The following is an 18,453-nucleotide window of genomic DNA, read 5'->3' on the forward strand; positions in this document are numbered from 1 at the left end:
CATCGCTGTCTGAAAGAGAACTAATGTTCGGCCAAAAGTTCGTATGGTGTATGGCCAAAGCTGCGAACAAGATTGCAGAATGTTCGCGGAAATGTTCGTGTCGTGTATTTGGCGCTTAACGTTAAAAACGTTAACAAAAACGTGATACTTTGTGTTTGAATTGTGCTGGCAATGCTATAGCCATGGTGAAGCCATAAGGTGGTAACAGCGAGCGGACATGCACACACAAACTCCATGTAATTTGTTTGTGTAATTCGTTGGTGGTAATGTCAAAAATACTCTGAGAAATGTTCGTACTGTCAAAATTCATGAGAAAAGTTGCAATCAGCTTGGCTAATACTTTCACCTTTAATGACTCCGCCATCAATCAGCTTTGCCAGCATAGTTTGAAATTAATAATCAACATAAACGATTAGATTTCGTTTTGATATGGCAGAAAACGAAACAAAATCATTTCGTTAATTTGACGTTCTTAACGCTAATAAACGAAACGAACTGACTTTGTTTCGTTTATTAACGTTAATTATCGTAACGAAACGATATCGGTTCGTTGGTTAAGCATGCCTGCCTGCTTCAAATTGTTAATGACATTCACGTAAACGATACAGCTGAACGAGCGGTGAAATTGATGCAAGACTACAACCCAATGCTCACAAAAGACGAGGAACAAAAACAATATATATTGCGAGTAGTCAAAAACTATCAAAAACAATTTCCTGTGAGCGCGAAGGAGATTTTATTACAAAATTTTTTATAATTAAACCATTTAATAAAATAAATAATCATCAGGCAAAGAATGCGAAGATATGTGAAAATTTCGCTGTTATTTTTTAATTTGGTTTTTTTTTTTTGGATTAAATATTAATGTTAAAGAAAACTAATGCAGAGCAACATTGTTCATCAGATATATCCCTAGAATATTTGTGAATAAAGTTTTTCTATAAAATAAATATTACTGAAGTTAAGAACAATTAAAGCGAGCCATAGTGAGAAAAATAGTATTTTAGCTAACTTTGTAATGCTCGAAATTGAGGCCACTTGAATAGGCGATGTGACTCGGGCACCGTGGGCACGTAGTGCGCATATTGGCACTTGAAGATTTCGGTCTCACCATATGTGACTATACGGAGCGGTTAGCTATAGAATGTCTTAACGGTGCAGTGAAGCTCATTCTCAATGTGTCAGCATATGATCGATCTCTTCTAGAATTTTCTGTAACTGTGGAACGTATCCGAGTGGTTGGGTACACTCCAGTGAGTCGCCGCTGATGTTGGTAACTTTCGGAGAACTATGGGATATAATATGGCATCCCATTAGCAACCCCATCATACTGAGTGCACGCAGTGTATTTTGTACCACGTCGATCACATTTCAAACATTACGTTGCGTTAGAGCTGCAAGCTCTGGTAAGTCTAGTAACGATTGACATGAGACTCAATCAGGCGCCTTGGATTGTCATACCGCCTTTTCAACTCTGCCCATAGATGTTCATAACCTCCAGTTTACACTCCACCAACCATAGGTACGGCCTCGGCATCTACGCACTGCTTCAACCAGCTGAGTTCTTAGGTATCATCTAGCTCAGAAAAATTGTGCACCATTGCTTCGAAAAGGTCTTTATGCAAATTTTGTAACTATGCTGCCATATATGATCTCCACCTGCGCTAGTAGTTGCTCATTTGCAACAACCTCTTCTGAGGTGGCTTCTCCCACTAAAATAATGTGGTTTTCCATAAAGCGATTGTAATGGCTGGCCAACGTAGTGATTGTCTGTTCTACCTGTACCTCGTGCGGGCTATACCCTTCATTCCACCTCTGCTCTGATGCGCAAAGTATTGCTCCTTGCGGATCTCCTTATGTTGATTGCTGCCATGATTGAACACGTTTACACAATTCAATACGTATTAAACTATGTATTAAGTAAATTAAACGCGATTATAAAAACCTATACGATTTTAAAAAACACTGAAAACAACTAACGCGTTTGCAGTCCTCACAGGAGGCACCAGAAATGTATGACAATTCAAAAGAAGCGAATTAAAACAACATAAAAGAATAGAACTCTTTATTGTAGCCAACCGGCCTTTTATACGCTAAAAACAACGGCAAAATAGTATGATTATTATTCTGTTACAGCTAGCAATATGCCATAATAATAATAATACCCAACGGATTAATACCCTCCAAAGCCCGCCCGACCGGCGCGAGGGGCGCATCCGCATGACGCACGCATTTGTTTTTGTTTTTGCCGAGTTGTTGATAGGCGGAGGTTTGTTAAGCGTCGAGATCTAAAACTGCTCAGCTACAGAATAAAAATCATCAGCTGAGTACTATACATAACAGTTGGAAATTACTTACTTACTTACTTAATTGGCGCTTAACCGTCTAAACGGTTATGGCCGTCCAACAAGGCACGCCAGTCGCTCCTTCGCTCCGCCAACCGGCGCCAATTGGTCACACCAAGGGAGTCTAAATCGTTTTCCACCTGGTCCTTCCAACGGAGTGGGGGCCGCCCTCTACCTCTGCTTCCATAGGCGGGTTCCGATAGAAACACTTTCTTGGCCGGAGCATCATCTTTCATTCGCATAACATGGCCTAGCCAGCGCAGCCGCTGCGTTTTAATTCGCTGGACTATGTTGATGTCTGCGTATAGCTCGTACAGCTCATCATTAAATCTTCTTCGGTATTCGCCATCGCCAACGCGTAGAGGTCCATAAATCTTTCGAAGAACTTTTCTCTCGAACACTCCCAAAGCCGCTTCATCTGCTGTTGTCATGGTCCATGCTTCTGCCCCATATAGCAGGACGGGTACGATAAGTGACTTGTAGAGTATGATTTTCGTTCGCCGAGAGAGGACTTTACTTTTCAATTGCCTACCTAGTCCAAAGTAGCATTTATTGGCAAGATTGATTCTTCGCTGGATTTCAGTGCTGATGTTGTTGCTAGTGTTGATGCTGGTTCCCAAATAAACGAAGTCTTTTACTATTTCGAAATTATGACTGCCAACAGTAGCGTGGTTGCCAAGGCGCATATGCGCTGACTCTTTGCTCGATGACAGCAGGTACTTCGTTTTGTCCTCATTCACCATCAAACCCATCTTTACCGCTTCTTTTTCCAGCTTGGAGTAAGCAGAACTAACAGCGCGGGTGTTTAGGCCGATGATATCAATGTCATCAGCATATGCCAGTAATTGCACGCTTTTATAGTACATTGTTCCAGTGCGGTTAAGTTCTGCAGCTAGTATAATTTTCTCCAGCATCAAATTAAAGAAATCGCACGATAGGGGGTCACCCTGTCTGAAACCTCGTTTAGTTTCGAACGGCTCGGAGAGGTCCTTCCCAATTCTGACTGAGCTGATGGTGTTGCTCAACGTCATTTTGCACAGCCGTATAAGTTTTGCGGGGAAACCAAATTCAGACATAGCGGCATATAGGCAGCTCCTTTTCGTGCTGTCGAAGGCGGCTTTAAAGTCGACGAAGAGGTGATGTGTGTCGATTCTCTTTTCACGGGTTTTTTCCAAGATTTGGCGCATTGCGAAAATCTGGTCGATGGTAGATTTACCAGGTCTGAAGCCGCACTGATAAGGTCCAATCAGCCGGTTCACGGTGGGCTTCAATCTTTCGCACAATACACTTGAAAGGACCTTATATGCGATATTAAGAAGGCTGATTCCACGATAGTTGGTGCATTTTGCAGTATCCCCCTTCTTGTGGACTGGGCAAAGAACACTTAGATTCCAACCGTCGGGCATGCTTTCGTCCGCCCATATTTTGCTAAGAAGCTGCTGCATGCGCCTTACCAACTCCTCGCCGCCGAACTTGAATAGCTCCGCAGGCAATCCATCAGCGCCCACGGCCTTGTTGTTTTTCAATCTGGTTATTGCTATTCTAACTTCGTCATAATCGGGCGGGGGGACATATATTCCATCATCATCGATTGCGGGATCGGGTTCTTCATCTCTGCGCGGTGAATTGCTGCCTCCATTTAGGAGAGCAGAGAAGTGTTCCCTCCATAATCTAAGCACTTTCTGGACATCAGTTACAAGGTCGCCGTTTTCATTCCTACAGGAGTTTGCCCCGGTCTTAAAACCTTCCGTCTGTCGCCGTATTTTTTAGTAGAATTTTCGGGCGTTATTCCTGGTGGCTAGCAGCTCAAGCTCCTCGCACTCACGCCTTTCTGCTTCTGCTTTTTTCCTCCTGAAAAGGCGTCTCGCTTCCCTTTTCAACTCACGATAGCGTTCACACACTCCTCTTGTCGCGCTCGCTTTTAACGTAGCCCTGTAGGCAGCGTCTTTTCTTTCGGTTGCAACGCGGCATTATTCATCATACCAGTTGGTTTTTCGTGGCCGCCGGTAACCAATTTTTTCCTCGGCGGCAGTATGAAGCGCTTTGGAGATATGCTCCCACTGCTCCTGTATTCCTTCAGGATGAGTTGTGCTCTCAGGGAGTAGGTGTTAGAGTCGAGTTGCGAAATCATTGGCAGTCTGTTGTGATTGAAGCTTTTCGACGTCTAGCTGTCCTTGTGTTTTTTGTTCTTTAGTTTTAGCCGCGTTGAGGCGGGTGCGTATTTTGGCTGCAACGAGATAAAGGTCCGAGTCGATGTTAGGTCCTCGGAACGTGCGCACATCTAAAACACTGGTGGCATGCCGTCCGTCTATCACAACGTGATCGATCTGATTGCGAGTATTTCGATCAGGAGACAGCCATGTAGCTTGATGTATCTTTTTATGCATGAACCTCGTGCTTGATATGACCATGTTTCGAGCACCGGCAAAGTCAATCAGCCTCAGTCCGTTAGGAGAAGTTTCATTGTGTAGGCTGAACTTTCCGACTGTAGGGCCAAAAACACCTTCTTTGCCCACCCTGGCGTTAAAGTCGCCAAGCACGACTTTTATATCATGACGGGGGCAGCGCTCGTATGTGCGTTCTAATTGTTCATAAAAAGTGTCTTTCACCTCATCGTCTTTCTCCTCTGTCGGCGCATGGGCGCAGATGAATGATATATTTAAAAATTTTGCTTTTATTCGAATAGCGGCGAGACGCTCGTCCACAGGCGTGAACGCCAGCACTTGGCGACAAAGTCTCTCTCCCACCACGAATCCGACGCCGAAAATGCGCTTATTCGCATGGCCACTCCAATATATGTCACAATTTTTGATCTTCTTTCTTCCTTGCTTCGTCCAACGCATTTCTTGGATGGCGGTGATGTCAGATTTTGCTTTGACGAGGACATAAACCAGCCGGGCATCTGCACCAATCCCATTCAGGGAGCGGACGTTCCAGGTGCATGCCCTCAATTCATTGTCCTTCAAACGTTTGCCATGGTCGTCATCAATAGAGAGTGTATTTATCCGAGGCTTGTTGTTATATTTCATTAGAGTATGGTTTTACGTGGCGGGTCCCAAGCCCAGCGCACAACCCGCTCAGCGGGGGTGAAAATATTACTTGGCACGTTTATATAGCGAGCCGCTTGCTCCAAGACAGACGCCCGCTTGCAGCCGCACCTAGAGGTGTACAGACGCTGCCGATGAAATCTCCCCCGGCTAGCCCTTAAACCGATTATGTCAGAGTGGCCTAGCCAGGTTGTCGCCTTCTCACATTAGCTCACCGCTAAACGGGTGTTTAGCGGCTACCCAGAGGATACTTGGCCGCAAGCGACCGGCAGTAGTGAGCTGCTTGAACCGCATGCAAAAGAATCGCTCTGGCCATTCCCAGGTGAATGGCGGTCAGAAGCTTTCCCCACTTTCGTGGACTTCTACACACGGCCCCACCCTGGAAATTACATAACAGTTAAAAATTATTCTTATACATACTACATTGTTAAATTACAGAACATTTTTAGTTTATTCGATTGTTTTTTATTTTTTTTTTTGTTACGAGTTAAGATAGGATAAGACAGTTTTCTTTATGGTAAAAAGTGAATCCGGTATATCAAATGAATTAGAATGAGTGTTAAAATCATGACACATACACCGAAAAGGTCCATTCAATTCGAATTTAGTTCTACACTCCCTCAAAAGAAGAGGTTTGTAATGTCTTGACACTCGTGATGGGACGTTAAAGTTTACTTCGTTTAAAATAATTGGACTAGAAATCAATCCATTTAGGAGCTTAGTCATAAATATAACGCCTAGCATTTCTCTACGACTTGCGAGAGTTGGAAGATTGATAAGCTTCAACCGTCTAGTATAAGGCGGAAGATTATACGCAGACTCCCACTGAAAATTCCTTAAAGAGAAAAGTAGAAATTGCGTTTGTATTGATTCTAGTCTATCTGCAGGAACTTGATATTGTGGATTCCAGACTATTGATCCGTATTCTAGAATCGGTCTAAATAAAGTGATGAAAAGCGCTTTAGTTACATAAGTGTCACTAAATTATTTAGACCATCGTTTCACGAATGAAAGAACACCTCTAGCCTTATTGACAGTAGCATTAATATAAAGGTTGAAATTAAGTTTAGCATCTATCGTTACTCCCAAGTCCACAAAATAGTTTACTGATAGAAGACAAAAATTATTAATTGCGTAAGAGGCTGCAGGCAAAGATCTTCGAGAGAGGGACATGAATTTGCATTTATTAAGGTTCAGCGGCATTGAATTTACGTTGCACCAATTAACTAGGCAGTTTAAATCCGCTTGAAGCAAGGGACGTTCTTCGATAGACGCATAAGACCTAAAAAGTTTTACGTCATCAGCACACATTAAGATTTTGAAATATTTTATAGTGGTACAAATATCATTAATAAATAGCAAGAACAGAATTGGACCAAGGTAACTGCCCTGTGGGACGCCAGAGGGAACATCAATGACATTTGAAAGAGTATTTTTAAAAACAACTTTTTGCGTTCGACCGCAGAGATACGACGAGATCCACTGGGTGAGACCAAGTTGGAAGCCAAGCCGATCCAGCTTGCAGATAAGTAAGGAGTGGGATACTTTGTCAAATGCTTTACTGAAATCGGTATAAATAACATCGGTGTCAAGATTTTCTCTAAATCCATTAGAAACATGAGTTGTGAATTCAAGTAGATTTGTAATGGTAGATTTACCTTTACAGAATCCGTGTTGCGGTTCTGCAATTAAAGTAGAAATGGAAAATGTTAGCTCATTGGTAACGATAGCTTCAACCAACTTTGGGATGGCCGACAACTTTGCTATTCCTCGATAGTTTTCAACACACGACCTACTACCACTTTTGTGCAGGGGTATGAGAAAAGATTCCTTCCAAGCAGAAGGAAAAATTCCACGTTTTAGGGACAGATTAAATAATTCAGTTAGAGGCTGATAAATGTGTTCACTACATTTTTTAAGAAAACAAGTGGGAATTAAATCGGGACCGTACTTGTAAGATTTCTTCAAAGACTTTAAATATGAAAAAACTTGATCAGGAGATATTCCTGGAATATCAATTGTGTTAAGTGAGTTAAGTTGAAATGGATATTCATTTGAAAAAGGATTAAATTCATTGAAATAGTTGGACTTGAAAAATTTTGCGAAGAAGTTAGCAATATCTTGATCGTCGCTAGACAAATCATCCTGGTATTTTAAAGCAGAGGGAAACCCTTTAACCCTACGGATTGCAAGTTATTTTCCTTTTCATCTTACAGATGTACGTATTATAGCCTTTTTATTTAATTCAAAATATTTATGACGTAAAATAGAGTACTGCAAGTAATCGGAGTGAGAGCCCGACCTTTTGAATAATGTGAAGAAGCGCGATTTTCTGTTTTTTAAGGAACTCAGCTCTTTAGTGAACCATATTTGGATTGGTTCGGTAGACACACGTTTTCGCTTAGGTACGTGTTTTTCCAAAATACCGTAAATGGTGGAATAAAAGTCAGAAACATTTTTGTCAATATCTACACCGTATTTGGGCCAAGCTACTGTAGATAAAGTTTGATTAAGCTTAATAAAATTAGCTTTCGCAAAGTCAAATCTGAAACTAGAGTCGTATTTAGTAGCAATGATACTCGGAGAATTTCTTTCAAATTCGTATGCTATTTTCAGGGAAGGATTTTTCCTTATAGAATTAAGGCCTGATGCTATATGGATGCACTTTTACTGTTGTAATTCATTTAACACATTCTGTAAAATCCAAACAAATGTTACTAAGCTTTTAAGCGCGCCTAAAAATTAAACACCATTAGTATTAAACAGTATAAAGAATTACACAACTACATGGTGAATAAAATGAATTACAACAAAGGCAACACTTAGAACCAATTGCAAGGCGAGCAGCGGGGCATTCATATTGACTTAGTGGTTAAAGGCCTTTACACTGGTATGAATGTTGGAGATTCGAGTTCAATGCACAACTCCCGAAAAGCTAGCTGATGAAGAAGTGATATTCAGAAACATGTCCTAGTAACCATCGCCACAACTAGGTTGGGTTGTCTACGGTGGAAGAAACCAAGGTGCTGAAGAACGACGCAATTACGTACATTTCGCAAAGGTGGAATGTGGCATAGATAGACTCGAGCGTTTGGTAAATGACTACGTAGTCAAAGAAACTCTTGGTGTGCGTGAAGGGGCTCCAGCTTGCGAAGCGGAAGATGCGGTTAGAGCAAAACAACTGCTGGACTGTACGACCGTAAGGAAAGGCACACGTTTCCAAACAGGGTTACTGTGGAGACAGGAGAACGTTGAGCTACCAGACAGCGTGAAATGGGAGAAAACAGTTTGATGGCACTGGAGAGGAATTTTAAACGCAATAACGATTTGAAAACAGCTTATGTACGCACCATAGAAGAATATGAATCTAAAGGGTATTCCAGAAAGCTGACAGCGGACGAAATCACGGCAGGAGGGAAGCGTACTAGGTATTTACCCCATTTTGGAGTTTGGAATGCAAACAACGTTTCACTGCTCAGTGGACCGGACTTGAACCAGCCGTTGCCAACTATTTTAATAAAATTTCGACAGAAGCCGATAGGTGTATGCGCGGATATAGTAGAAATGTTCCACCAAGTAAAGATGCGTATCGAAGATCAAGCAGCAACACGGTTCTTGTGGAGAAACAACCTGGATGACCAGATAGACGTTTATGCCATGAACGTGATGACGTTTGGGGTTACATGTTCGCCAAGTTCAGCGCAGTTCGTGAAGAACAAGAATGCAGAGGAGTTTAAAGATCAGTTTCCCGAAGTGACCGAGGCTATCATAAACAATCATTATGTCGATGACCTTGTCCACTGCTTTTCAACGGAAGAGCAAGCGATACAGGTGACGGAACAAATAGTGTACGTGCATAAGCAGGGAGGTTTTGAACTAAAGCGGTTCGTATCCAATTCCGGGCGGCTCGCCAAGAACTTGAGTAAGGAGGAAATGTGTTCGGCTTGTGTTAATCTGGATAGAGATAGTGAGGAGATGTTCCAGAAAGTGCTTGGTCTACATTGGGATACAAAAAATGGCTTCCTGAGGTTTGTGCTGTCATTCGTGAAGGTAGATCCCGTCGTACTTGCTGGTAAAAGAAGGCCAACAAAACGTGAGCTACTGAGTGTAAATATGTCGGTGTTTGATCCATTTGGAATGGCTGCGTATTACACTATGGAAGCGAAGCTCATTTTGCAATCCACCTGGCGTAAGGGTGTCGGTTGGAACGAACATATATCCGACGAAGTGTACGACGCATGGTGAGGTGGCTGAAAGCAATTAAACGATTGGAAAAATTGAGTGTGCCGAGATGTTACGGAGAGGCTTTTGACCGAGAGCGGGTGGAGCGCACATATTTGCAGACGCCAGCGAAGTAGCGTGTGCAGCAGTAGCATATTGGCGGCTATACGTTGGAGAAGGGCTCAGTCATACGGCATTCGTATTGGGAAAATCTAAATGCGCACCACTGAAACTTAAATCTATTCTCCGTCTCGAGTTGCAGGCAGCGGTTTCAGCGACGCGACTACGTCAAATCATCCTCGAAAGTCACGACACAGTTCCCGTAAGGGTTGTGATGTGGAGTGATTACAAGACGGTGATGGCTTGGGTAATCCGTGGCTCATCGTGTGAACGAGATTTTGGAAGTAAGTAGCCTGAACGAATGGCGATGGATTCCGAGCGACTTAAACCCAGCTGACTGGGGAACGCGTTCGAAAGTAAATAAAGAAAGGTCGACTTGGATCAGCGGGCCAGAGTTTCTACAACAAAATGAGCACGTATGGCCGCAGCAAAATGTGGACCTACATACATACAGCAGAGGAGCTTCGATCAAAACACGCAGTTTTAACAGTTCAGGTTAACCCTTCCATTTTTATAAAATTTTCGACGTGGATGCGTTTGATAAGAGTAATAGGCTGGATATCAAGGTTTCGAAACAATTGCAAGAAGAACGTGGGCGAGAGAATATACCAAGGACTGGACGTTGCGGAATTAAAAAGCTGAAACAACAGTAATTCGTGTAATGCAACAACATAGAACGGAGCATCTCAATAAGATCACTTACACCGGTGCTAGACGAACTAAGATTGATGCGAGTTGGTGGATGCATAGATGCTGCTAGTGCTATTCCATCGCATTGTCGTCGCCCGTTAATTCTACCAAAAGGCCATCGCGTCACGGAACTCATAGTAGACCACTACCATAGAATTTGGAAACATCAAAATGAAGGAACAATAATAGCGGAGATACGGCGGCGATATTGGATACCACAGATAAGGGCTGAGGTATGTCGGGCTACAAAACGATGTCAAGTCTGCAAGAAGGAAAGAGCTAAACCTAACCCGCCACAAATGGGCCAATTGCAAGAAGACAGGCTTACGCCGTTCGTGAGGCCATTTACGTACGTTGGATTGGACTACATGGGTCCGTTTACCGTAACAATAAGTAGAAGAAGCGGGAAAAGCTGAATTGCGTTGTTTACGTGCCTTACAACCCGTGCAGTTCACCTGGAACTTGCCAAGGACTTGTCGACATATATTTGCCTTATGTGTATACGCAATTTTATAAACCGCCGGGGTACACCCATTCGTATCCGTTCGGACAACGACATGAATTTTATTGGAGCAGACAAAGAGCTAAAGCGTCAGAGAATAGACTTCGAAAATGGTAAAATATCTGACGTCCTGGCAAGCCGAAATATCGAATGGTTGTTTAATTGTCCTTTAAATCCACACGCTGGTGGGTGTTGGGAGCGACTCGTGCGTAGCGTAAAAAGAGCCATGGGGCATGCACTAACTAACGAAACCCTACAGGAGCACTGCCAATGACGAATATACCATTAGATGACCCTACTGACGAACCGCTAACTCCTAACCATTTTCTCCTAGGTACTTCCAACTCTGAGCAAACGCCACATCCACATGAAGAAAATATGACACCGACCCGCAAGCAATGGTACAAAGCGCAACAGCTGCAGCACAAGTTTTGGAAGAAATGGGTGGACGAGTACTTGCCCGACCTTACACGGCGAACTAAGTGGTATGATCGACAAGAACCCTTAGCGGCGACGTGGTTCTTATACGTGACAGCAAGATACATCGTGCAAAGTGGTCAATGGGTCGCATACTCCAAGTGTTCCCAGTAGTCGACGGGCAAGTGCGAGCTGCATAAGTACAAACTAATGATGGCACATTCAAACGCCCTGCATGTATACTGGCGAGGTTGGGCGTTGGTGAATCTGGTTAGATTCACGGAGGCGGGGATGTTGGCGCAGCTTATCAAAAAAGTAACACTTTGTATTTTTTTCTTAAATAAATGTATTTTGTATAATGTGGTAACACTAGCAGTCTATTGGTCTACAAGAAAATGTTAAGCTAAAAGTTGTAAAATTTATGTATGGCAATGTCCTCAAAGAATGTATCCAAAATATTGGTCCGTTATGGCAGCCATGAATTTGCAAAATATTTTACCGGCATTCGTGGCTGACATATCGGAGAGAACACACAAAAGTGTAAGTAGAGATCATAATTGTATTTATTCCTTATTAGTGTTAATAATTGTGACATATATTAGAGTGGCCATACGAATAAGCGCAGTTTCGGCGTCGGATTCGTGGTGTCACCAAGTGCTGGCGTTCACGCCTGCGGACGAGCGTCTCGCCGCTATCCGAAAAGCAAAAATTTTTAATATATAATTCATCTGCGCCCATGTGCCGACAGAGGAGAAAGACGATGAGGTGAAAGACACTTTTTACGAACAATTAGAAAGCACATACGAGCGCTGCCCCCGTCATGATATAAAAGTCGTGCTTGGCGACTTTAACGCCAGGGTGGGCAAAGAAGGTGTTTTTGGCCCTATAGTCGGAAAGTTCAGCCTACACAATGAAACTTCTCCTAACGGACTGAGGCTGATTGACTTTGCCGGTGCTCGAAACATGGTCATATCCAGCACGAGGTTCATGCATAAAAAGATACATCTAGCTACATGGCTGTCTCCTGATCGAAATACTCGCAATCAGATCGATCACGTTGTGATAGACGGACGGCATGCCTCCAGTGTTTTAGATGTGCGCACGTTCCGAGGACCTAACATCGACTCGGACCATTATCTCGTTGCAGCCAAAATACGCACCCGCCTCAACGCGGCTAAAACTAAAGAACAAAAAACACAAGGACAGCTAGACGTCGAAAAGCTTCAATCACAACAGACTGCCAATGATTTCGCAACTCGACTCTCACACCTACTCTCTGAGAGCACAACTCATCCTGAAGGAATACAGGAGCAGTGGGAGCATATCTCCAAAGCACTTCGTACTGCCGCCGAGGAAAAAATTGTTTACCGGCGGCCACGAAAAAACAACTTGTACGATGAAGAATGCCGCGTTGCAACCGAAAGAAAGGACGCTGCCTACAGGGCTACGTTAAAAGCGAGCGCGACAAGAGGAGTGTGTGAACGCTATCGTGAGTTGAAAAAGGAAGCGAGACGCCTTTTCAGGAAGAAAAAAGCAGAAGCAGAAAGGCGTGAGTGCGAGGAGCTTGAGCTGCTAGCCACCAAGAATAACGCCCGAAAATTCTACCAAAAAATACGGCGACAGACGGAAGGTTTTAAGACCGGGGCAAACTCCTGTAGGAATGAAAACGGCGACCTTGTAACTGATGTCCAGAGAGTGCTTAGATTATGGAGGGAATACTTCTCTGCTCTCCTAAATGGAGGCAGCAATTCACCGTGCAGAGATGAAGAACCCGATCCCGCAATCGATGATGATGGAATATATGTCCCTCCGCCCGATTATGACGAAGTTAGAATAGCAATAACCAGATTGAAAAACAACAAGGCCGTGGGCGCTGATGGATTGCCTGCGGAGCTATTCAAGTACGGCGGCGAGGAGTTGGTAAGGCGCATGCAGCAGCTTCTTAGCAAAATATGGGCGGACGAGTGCATGCCCGACGGTTGGAATCTAAAGGCTTCATTCTGTATTGCGAACGATAGCTTAGACGAACGATTCGCATCCAAACAATTTCTACTAGCAAAGGTATTCTCTATCATTTTCGTTCGGCCTTTACGTTTTTTTACTTTATGTTAAACATGAAGGCTAAAGCAATTGCCAAATAATATGTTGCCATCGTTTAGCATAGTGCAAATACACTAGCGATTCATTTATGAGGCGAAACTAATGTTCGTTTCGTAATAGAAAATGAGGCCCTAAGTGTTCTTTGCCCAGTCCACAAGAAGGGGGATACTGCAAAATGCACCAACTATCGTGGAATCAGCCTTCTTAAGTGTATTGTGCGAAAGATTGAAGCCCACCGTGAACCGGCTGATTGGACCTTATCAGTGCGGCTTCAGACCTGGTAAATCTACCATCGACCAGATTTTCACAATGCGCCAAATCTTGGAAAAAATCCGTGAAAAGAGAATCGACACACATCACCTCTTCGTCGACTTTAAAGCCGCCTTCGACAGCACGAAAAGGAGCTGCCTAAATGCCGCTATGTCTGAATTTGGTTTCCCCGCAAAACTTATACGGCTGTGCAAAATGACGTTGAGCAACACCATCAGCTCAGTCAGAATTGGGAAGGACCTCTCCGAGCCGTTCGAAACTAAACGAGGTTTCAGACAGGGTGACCCCCTATCGTACGATTTCTTTAATTTGATGCTGGAGAAAATTATACTAGCTGCAGAACTTAACCGCACTGGAACAATATACTACAAAAGCGTGCAATTACTGGCATGTGCTGATGACATTGATATCATCGGCCTAAACACCCGCGCTGTTAGTTCTGCTTACTCCAAACTGGAAAAAGAAGCGGTAAAGATGGGTTTGGTGGTGAATGAGGACAAAACGAAGTACCTGCTGTCATACAGCAAAGAGTCAGCGCATACGCGCCTTGCCAACCACGCTACTGTTGGCAGCCATAATTTCGAAATAGTAACAACATCAGCACTGAAATCCAGCGAAGAATCAATCTTGCCAATAAATGCTACTTTGGACTAGGTAGGCAATTTAAAAGTAAAGTCCTCTCACGGCGAACGAAAATCATACTCTACAAGTCAGTTATCGTACCCGTCCTGCTATATGGGTCAGAAGCATGGACCATGACAACAGCAGATGAAGCGGCTTTGGGAGTGTTCGAGAGAAAAGTTCTTCGAAAGATTTGTGGACCTCTACGCGTTGGCGATGGCGAGTACCGAAGAAGAGTTAATGATGAGCTGTACGAGCTATACACAGACATCAACATAGTCCAGCGAATTAAAACGCAGCGGGTGCGCTGGCTAGGCAATGTTATGCGAATCAAAGATGATGCTCCGGCCAGGACAGTGTTTCTATCGGAACCCGCCTATGGAAGCAGAGGTAGAGGGCGGCCCCCACTCCGTTGGAAGGACAAGGTGGAAAACGATTTAAACTCCCTTGGTGTGACCAATTGGCGCCGGTTGGCAGAGCGAAGGAGCGACTGGCGCGCCTTGTTGGACGGCAATAACCGTTTAGACGGTTAAGCGCCAATTAAGTAAGTAAGTAAATTTTTTCGAATTATGACTCCCAAAATTCTGTAAATTAATTTTTAACAAGGTGATGGTGCCACACCCAATTTTAAATATTTTAATTTTTCGCATTTATATTAATAGTAACACATCATTTTGGTGGAGGATGGGGCCGTGTGTAGAAGTCCACGAAAGTGGGGAAAGCTTCTGACCGCCATTCACCTGGGAATGGCCAGAGCGATTCTTTTGCATGCGGTTCAAGCAGCTCACTACTGCCGGTCGCTTGCGGCCAAGTATCCTCTGGGTAGCCGCTAAAAATCCGTTTAGCGGTGAGCTAATGTGAGAAGGCGACAACCTGGCTAGGCCACTCTGACATAATCGGTCTAAGGGCTAGCCGGGGGAGATCTCATCGGCAGCGTCTGTACACCTCTAGGTGCGGCTGCAAGCGGGCGTCTGTCTTGGAGCAAGCGGCTCGCTATATAAACGTGCCAAGTAATATTTTCACCCCCGCTGAGCGGGTTGTGCGCTGGCAACAAGCCTCGGATAAATACACTCTCTATTGATGACGACCATGGCAAACTTTTGAAGGACAATGAATTGAGGGCATGCACCTGGAACGTCCGCTCCCTGAATGGGATTGGTGCAGATGCCCGGCTGGTTGATGTCCTCGTCAAAGCAAAATCTGACATCACCGCCATCCAAGAAATGCGTTGGACGAAGCAAGGAAGAAAGAAGATCAAAAATTGTGACATATATTGGAGTGGCCGTACGAATAAGCGCAGTTTCGGCGTCGGATTCGTGGTGGGAGAGAGACTTTGTCGCCAAGTGCTGGTGTTCACGCCTGTGGACGAGCGTCTCGCCGCTATCCGAATAAAAGCAAAATTTTTTAATATATCATTCATCTGCGCCCATGCGCCGACAGAGGAGAAAGACGATGAGGTGAAAGACATTTTTTATGAACAATTAGAACGCACATACGAGCGCTGCCCCCGTCATGATATAAAAGTCGTGCTTGGCGACTTTAACGCCATGGTGGGCAAAGAAGGTGTTTTTGGCCCTATAGTCGGAAAGTTCAGCCTACACAATGAAACTTCTCCTAACGGACTGAGGCTGATTGACTTTGCCGGTGCTCGAAACATGGTCATATCCAGCACGAGGTTCATGCATAAAAAGATACATCTAGCTACATGGCTGTCTGATCGAAATACTCGCAATCAGATCGATCACGTTGTGATAGACGGACGGCATGGCTCCAGTCTTTTAGATGTGCGCACGATCCGAGGACCTAATATCGACTCGGACCATTATCTCGTTGCAGCCAAAATACGCACCCGCCTCAACGGAACAAAAAACACAAGGAAAGCTAGACGTCGAAAAGCTTCAATCACAACAGACTGCCAATGATTTCGCAACTCGACTCTCACACCTGCTCTCGGAGAGCACAACTCATCCTGAAGGAATACAGGAGCAGTGGGAGCATATCTCCAAAGCACTTCGTACTGCCGCCGAGGAAAAAATTGGTTACCGGCGGCCACGAAAAAACAACTGGTACGATGAAGAATGCCGCGTTGCAACCGAAAGAAAAGACGCTGCCTACAGGGCTACGTTAAAAGCGAGCGCGACAAGAGGAGTGTGTGAACGCTATCGTGAGTTGAAAAGGGAAGCGAGACGCCTTTTCAGGAACAAGTCACTTATCGTACCCGTCCTGCTATATGGGGCTGAAGCATGGACCATGACAACAGCAGATGAAGCGGCTTTGGGAGTGTTCGAGAGAAAAGTTCTTCGAAAGATTTATGGACCTCTACGTGTTGGCGATGGCGAGTACCGAAGAAGATTTAATGATGAGCTGTACGGGCTATACGCAGACATCAACATAGTCCAGCGAATTGAAGCGCAGCGGCTGCGCTGGCTAGGCCATGTTATGCGAATGAAAGATGATGCTCCGGCCAAAAAAGTGTTTATATCGGAACCCGCCTATGGAAGCAGAGGTAGAGGGCGGCCCCCACTCCGTTGGAAGGACCAGGTGGAAAACGATTTAAACTCCCTTGGTGTGACCAATTGGCGCCGGTTGGCGGAGCGAAGGAGCGACTGGGGCGCCTTGTTGGACGGCCATAACCGTTTAGACGGTTAAACGCCAATTAAGTAAGTAAGTAACACATCATTTTAAAAATACTTAGTGTCAAGGAACTAAAACTAAATGAAATGTCCAATAAAAGCTTACAGCTGAGTACATAATGTTCGGTTCCAGCCGAACTTAGACTTCTTCCCTTGTTTTTTTTTTTGAGTTCATTATATGAAACCAAGCCCATATTTTATTAATAATATTTGCGCTGGAAAATCACTCCGTTAGGACTTCACTTACATAAACCTTATTTAACAAAGCCTATTAGCTTTCTTCAGAGAGAGAAAATAGTATTGATGATAGAGGGTTATTCAACATACCTGTTATTCATGTACGAACTTTTCTCTTACAGGCAAAGTTAAACCTTGCATAAGTATATATAAGCAATATTGTGCACATCTTAGGTCTTTGAACTTAGGACTTTTCATTAACTCAAATAAGCCTTATAGTGACCTGTCTCAGGTGAAGTTTAGGCTGTTCGGAAAACTTAGTACGAAAATCACCAACTTTTTTGTTTTTTATTTCATTTCTGTTTTTGCTGCCACTTAGAAATTTTACTTGATATCTTTGACAGAGCACCTAGGCCTATAATAAAATACACGACGACCAGCATCACTAGCACACCTTTAATTGTGTGGCCATTTCGCCTACATTTCCGGGTCTCAAGTTAAGTTACTCACTAGCAAATGGATTTTACTTAAGTTTCTGCTTTGTAATGCTAGTTAGTTTCCGACATTTAGAGAAAAAATGCATACTATACGTAAATGGTTTAAAATAAATTAACACTTCACTCGATGGCCCCGCTAACTAATAATAAGTGCGCGTAATCGAAAGCAATTAATTGCCAGTACGTCATGTCTACTGACATGATTTTATGTCCAATAGGCGCAAATAAACGCCGGGTGTAGTCAATCAGATATGTATGTGTGTATGTATGTATATAATAACAGTGTTATTTGTATGATATACGTTCGATTAGATTTAAAACCGTGTTTCACCTACAAATTTGTAGTGTGCTGTTTTTTAATTTTCCTTACAAATTGGCGGACCTAAATGTTTTATATCGCTTCCGAACATCTTCCTAAACCAAACCGCTGTCGGAGGCGATCCCATTTAGAAAAGAGTTCTCAAGTATTTGTGATGCTAGTTTTCCTGCAACTTGAATCTGGGACCAACAGTCTGATAGGCCAGCACGTCACCTCTATACCGCTAGATATGCATGTACATGTACATATGTATATATATGTGTATGAGTGTGTTATAATGACTTAAAACTTGGTGGTGCTGGTAAGTAAGATTTTTTTCTCAAATATTAGCGGGTGATACGGCGATTTGTGATGATGCTGCCAGTTTGACTGGGATCATCTTCATTTAAAGACGAGTTAATTTACATATTTTTTTGCACATTCGTTTTTTTGTTTTTGTTTAAGTACTATGTTTTTGCGTTTTGTCTCCAACTTTATTCAGCTTCAATATAAGA

General features: G+C 43.6%; 1 protein-coding gene across 2 annotated transcripts in view; it reads right to left on the reverse strand.

Moving 5' to 3' along the window:
- The window catches only part of Obp73a (Odorant-binding protein 73a), a 372,527-nt gene that overhangs the window by 194,689 nt on the left and 159,385 nt on the right, over positions 1-18,453 (reverse strand). Inside the window, exon 1 of one of the 2 annotated variants that reach the window (XM_067791031.1) lies at positions 17,294-17,523. The exons of the other annotated variant lie outside the window; for it this stretch is intronic. The gene's annotated coding sequence lies outside the window, so the exon portion shown is untranslated. Of the gene's footprint in view, positions 1-17,293; positions 17,524-18,453 lie in introns of those variants that run through there. 2 annotated transcript variants of the gene reach the window in all.

The sequence above is a fragment of the Eurosta solidaginis genome, chromosome 5 (assembly GCF_040869045.1).
Source record: "Eurosta solidaginis isolate ZX-2024a chromosome 5, ASM4086904v1, whole genome shotgun sequence".
NCBI lineage: Eukaryota > Metazoa > Arthropoda > Insecta > Diptera > Tephritidae > Eurosta > Eurosta solidaginis.